This window comes from Sorghum bicolor, chromosome 5 (assembly GCF_000003195.3).
Source record: "Sorghum bicolor cultivar BTx623 chromosome 5, Sorghum_bicolor_NCBIv3, whole genome shotgun sequence".
Taxonomy (NCBI): Eukaryota; Viridiplantae; Streptophyta; class Magnoliopsida; order Poales; family Poaceae; genus Sorghum; species Sorghum bicolor.
The window spans coordinates 63,684,953-63,690,770 of record NC_012874.2 but is presented as its reverse complement, the minus strand read 5'-3'; positions in this window follow the sequence as shown (position 1 = coordinate 63,690,770).

Below are 5,818 nucleotides of genomic sequence, written 5' to 3'. Positions count from 1 at the left end.
TTCAACCCGTGAACACTTCATGGGTCGATGCGCCGGGCTCTTGGCCTTGATGCAACCTATTCCTCTGCCTTGCCTTGGCCGGAGGTCCGGATCCTTCGGTGGCCGGCTGTCGAAGGTTATGTGCCCACCGCTTGAGGTCCCTAGCCTCGCCCTAGACTGGGGCTCTGTGTCCTTCGTCGCGCACTGGTCGGAGGATAGTCGCCTGCTTCTCAGGGTCCTCCATGCTGGGTCAGTTCTCGAACGCCTACATCACAAGAACATACTTAATTAGTGTTAACATTTTTCCTGAACCTTTGTCCCTTTCCGTACGAAGGTACCGTGTACGAAGGTTTGCCCGTCACGAACAAACCATGGTGATGGCGATTTTTTACTTCTGAGTAAGCCGGGGGAGAAAGGCATGGTTGAGTTCCCAACACTGCTGCTGCGCGCATGGACAGAAAGGATCAGTGACGGCGTGGCTTCCATGGCAGAGCTATGTACTGGCCTGCCCATGCACAGCATGCTACACGTTCCTTATAAAGGAAACGACACGCTGGTCGAGTCCGAGTTGTATAGACATCTTCCGTAGGGGTATATATATGGTGAAATTTCCGACCAAACCATTGTTTTTAGAATTTTTATAGGGTGTATTTGCACCCCTAATTAACATGTAGCTTCGCCCCTGAGTCCCATCCAGAAAAGGCACACTCATGCATGATAACTACTACAAACTAAGGATTAAGGATGAAAGCGGTCGGTCGAAAAACTTCTAAATTGTTTTCTACTTTGACATTTGACATACGAAAACAAAAACAAAAACGGTAAAGTCAGACACGAAAACGAACGCGAACTTACGAAATATCAAAAATTCCAAAAACGAACCAATTCGAGCGGATTTATGTCGAACACGGTTCGATATACGAAAACTCAATACGGAATTAATATCGACCCATAGTACCAAGTGCATGACTAAGTACATGCACGATCAAGTTCAAGTACATATAATAATTAAAAAGTGCATGATCCTTAATCTTAGGTATTCAACACAATAGTCCACACATCTGGAACAAGCAATTAATAGCTAGCAGGATAATAGAAATTAAAATTAGATGTAGCAACCAGTATACCATTTTAGAATCTAAACTAAAATTAAATGTTATAGAAATATGAACTCAAACTGAGAGGACAACACCTTATGAGGTCAAGAAAGATGAGACTGGTTGTCGTCCATAAAAGAGAGGGGTAGTTGGCCAACGGTAGAAAGAACATAGCTATATGGTGAATAACCTGTAATTGGGTTAGGTGACTTGTGCAGTTGGCTAAATTCGGTTTAAACCAAAATTTGAATGCGAAATGTTTTAAATTAAAAATATAAAAATAGAAAACAGTCGAAAAATATCTAAACTGTTTTCTACTTTTATATTTGAAATACGGAACATCTAAAATACGAAAGTGAAAATGGTAAAGTTAGACAAGAAAATACAAATTTAATTTCATCAGATTAAATAAAAAAATAATACGGTTTAGTATTCGAGATATTTTCTTTCCGTTTTCATCCCGGCCAGCGGATCCACCATAAATATAGATGATGGGCCGACGGCCGACGAGGCGACGGCAACTAGTGCCAACTGTACGTGAACGGTGACGGGCAAACAGAACCGGGAGGGATGTGTGTGGTGAAACGTCAGGCTGCGTGACTGACGGAGAAACAGAACTGCATATCCTTGACGACAACAGCGACGACGAAAATGACGGTTGCGCTGCAATGACAGATGATTTGCACGTGTGGAAATACAGACCCATGCCATGGATCGCCACACTCGGGCCAAAGGCCAAAGCAGAATAGTGGGAGGTTCCTGGGTGGAGCTGTTGTGAGCTGTTTTTTTGCCAAATACTTAGAGCTTGTTTGGCACAGCTCAACTTCACTAGTAAAGCTGTTTTTTTGAAAATAGCTTCATGAGTGACTTTTTAGATGAAGCTGAGCTGTTTTGGAAAAAGTGTTTGGCAAAATAGCTTCACCAACTACTTCATACATAGTTGAGAGAGAGAAATGGGGAAGAAGCTGCAATAAGCTACTTTTTTGCAGCTTCATCCAACTTATGTCTCTGTGAGAGAAGAAGAAAAATAGCTTCACCCATGAAGCTGTTTTGGAAATAAGTGTTTGGCAAAAAAAAACAGCTCACAACAGCTCATGAAGCTGTTGTGAGCTGTACCAAATAGGCCCTTATTTCCAAAACAGCTTCATAGGTGAAGCTGTTTTTCCCCTCTCACAAATACATAAGTTGGATGAAGCTGGAAAAAAGTTGCTTATTGCAGCTTCTCCCTCATTTCTCTCTCTCAACTATGTATGAAGTAGTTGGTGAAGCTATTTTGCCAAACATTTTTTCCAAAACAGTTCAGCTTCATCTAGAAAGTCACTCATGAAGCTATTTTCTAAAAAAACAGTTTTACTAGTGAAGTTGAGCTGTGCCAAACAAGTCCTTAAATTAACGGTCTTCCCTTAGTAAGACGATCTTGTCAAGAGTGTGATTGAAAGGTTATAGTACAACGTACATTTAACTTAAAATTTCAACTTCTCAAGGTTATAGATCGCTGTCCGTTTTTTCTCCTTTTCTCTTGAGATATACTTTATGCAATTTCTGTTTTAAGCTCCATCTCATATGTGACTAATGCACTATGGGAAACGTCCACTTTGCCCAATGTGGAACGCTTTGCCGAGTGCCAAATATCAGGCACTCAGCAAAGACCAAATTTGCCGAGTAGCGTACTCGGCAAAATACAGTATGTACTTGACAAAGAGGCCTTTGCTGAGTGCCTAGCATTAGGCAAAGAGTGGCACTCGGCAAACACAGTCTTTGCCGAGTGTCTGGCTCTCGGCAAACTCAGGCACTTGGCAAAGACTAGCAGGGGGTGACAAGACTTAGCGCCGTTGGCTTTGCTGAGTGTCAGACGTTTGGCACTGGCCAAAATATATTTTTTTTGTTTTTTGCCACCAAATTTTTTGAAGATTTACTACACTAACACAAGAAACATGTGCAAAATTGGGACTTTTTCATTGCCTTTTGGTATATTTTTTTAGTTTATTTTATTTCGTTGAATATTTTTAAAAAATGCGAGTTCGAACTATAGGTGCATCGAATAATAGATTTCATTCTTTCAAAAAGTATTATCCTTATTTCTTAGTATAAGTTTAGGCTAAATCAAAAAGCCGTCCCGAAGTTTTGAACAACGTGCACATGGGGCAAAGCCGCCAACTTGTGTGCGAGTAGTTTTTTAATTATATAAAGTGCGAATGAATTTCGAAAATCATGAAACTTGTCTAGTTGTCATCATATTGTGTGCGTATGCCGTGGTAACAAATTCAAAAAGTTTCGAGCATGTTGTCACATACGATGCTCACAAACCAGGAAATCCCCACGATGCGTACAACCCCACACACAAGGGCAAGATGATGAGGACATCACTTCTTCGGATGCACAAGATGATCCTCCGCGTTTGGCTGAAAGGTTTGTATGCTGAGCTATGTGGAGTTGATTCTTGCATTAATTTATTTGTGACAGTCAAAATGCCATTTACCTTACCAAAGATCAAATGTTCCATGAGAGGACTAAACATATTGACATCAAGTACCATTTTGTTCGTGATGTGATTGACGATGGTATGTTAAAGGTATGCAAGATCAGTACTCATGATAATCCTGCTGATATGATGACTAAACTTGTTTCTGTTGCTAAGTTTCAGCTATGCTCAAGCTTAGTTGGTTTAGTGGATTAGCCCAAGAGGCTATTTGGCATCGGTGGTATTTTCTTTGTTATGTTCAGGATGAAGGTGTTGATTTATGCTACAAGATGAATTTGTCTCACGGTAAAGTTTGTTGAATATGTTCCAAATTCAGTTGTATATTATAAAGACCGACTTCAGGTACGGTACATATACCCAAATTAGGGTTCCATTAAGGATACGATCTTGTAAGCTGCCGCACACAGCGTTGTAACCCAACTCTTGATAATAATGAGGAGTGTTTGCTGACTGACGCCCGTGGTTTTTTCTCTTCACAATAGAAGGGTTTTCCACATTAAATCTTGTGTCTCTACTGTGATTTGATCTTGTGTTCTTCATTGTTTATCCCACTAGTACATAGAACCACTACACAGGTGGTTTCCAATGCCTTTCCACAAGCGGATTGGCGAACCGCCTGCGCTGGGTGCCTGTGGAAATAAATTTTTCTACAGGCGGGTAATCTGAAGAAATGGTTCAGTTATGCCACCCGCCTGTAGAAATTTTTTTTTTAGAAAATACGAAATCGGTTTTTAAAAATAGAAAAAAAGATTTTAATCCAAGGGAAGACCCACTAGCTAATTGCCCACCCTTCTCCGTCGCAAGTCTCATATTTTTGACGTAAATTCACGCGCTACGCGGCTAGTGGGATTCGAACCTGTGACCATGCCCTCGCGTGTAGGCTCCTCTACCACTCCACCTATCACTTAGTTGTGTCAATATTATAGTTTAGTTCTCCACATATTATCCTAAACCGAACCTATATTGATTATTTGAGGCCCTAAACAGATTCCAATAAAAAAGTTGTCAACTACAAAGTTTCACAACTTTTCAAGATTCACAACTTTTGTATTGGTAGTTTCTCCATCCGAGGTCATTTATAATTTGAATTTCAAATTTGAGAAATTTAAACGTAGTTTTCGACGACAAGATGATTTCAAATAAAAAACTTATTAACTACAAAGTTTCATAACTTTTTCGAGATCTACAACTTTTATTTTGATGGTTTTTTCAAACGAGGTCATTTGAAAAGCTCAAAAAATTCAATTTCAAATTATTTCTATAGGCGGTTTTCTTAAGAAACTGCTTGTAGAAATATGATTTTCACTAGCGGTTTCTTAGGAGAACCGCCTGTAGAAATACATGATTTCTGCAGGCAGTTTTGTTAGGAAAACTATCTGTGAAAATTGATTTTTGTAGCCACAGACGTTTTTTAATCGAAACCGCCTGTAAAAATTATATTTCACCGCGTGCGTAGTGCTTCTTTATACTTAGTGTCCGTCAGCATTCTCAACAAGTTCTTCATGCAGATCGGAGGACATCTCCACTACCTTTGCACATCTATAAAGGTGCTTGCCTTCCCCTCGCACAGACTGTATTCATGAGAGCATTTTGGACACAACACAACCTCCTCGATCTCCTCTTTTTTTTTTTTTGAAAAAATACAGAGCTTGTCTTGTTTGAGCCAACGAGCGAGCTAGGGCAGCCCGCCATTGCCCACTCTCCGGTGAGTTCGTGGTCAGCAGCTTTGTGTGGCATGCATGTTCCTATCTGAGGCCTTGTTTAGTTCTCAAAATATTTTACAAAACTTTTCACATTCCTCGTCACATCGAATCTTGCGGCACATGCATGAAGCACTAAATATAGATAAAAGAAATAACTAATTATACAGTTTATCTGTAATTTGCGAGATGAATCTTTTGAGTCTAGTTAGTCTATGATTGGACAATATTTGTCTAATACAACGAAAGTGCTACTGTTCATATTTTATAAAATTTTTTGGAAGTAAACAAGGCCTGATAATCGCCTCCTTTCTATTGATGTATTGTTCTCCATCGATTTGCAGGAACACGAAGGCTTCACCACCTCTGCCAAGCAGCTGCACTTTTTCCTAAGGGCCCGTTCGTTTGAAGGGGAACCGTGGCCTGAAATCATTCCTGAACGGATTGTTTGCCATATTGACATAAGCTATCAGCAGCTGGAATGATTCCCTGGCCAATCCTTGCCTAAACGAACGGGCCCTAACTGTGATTCGCGACATCTCAGGCGGTAGGTGCTGCAA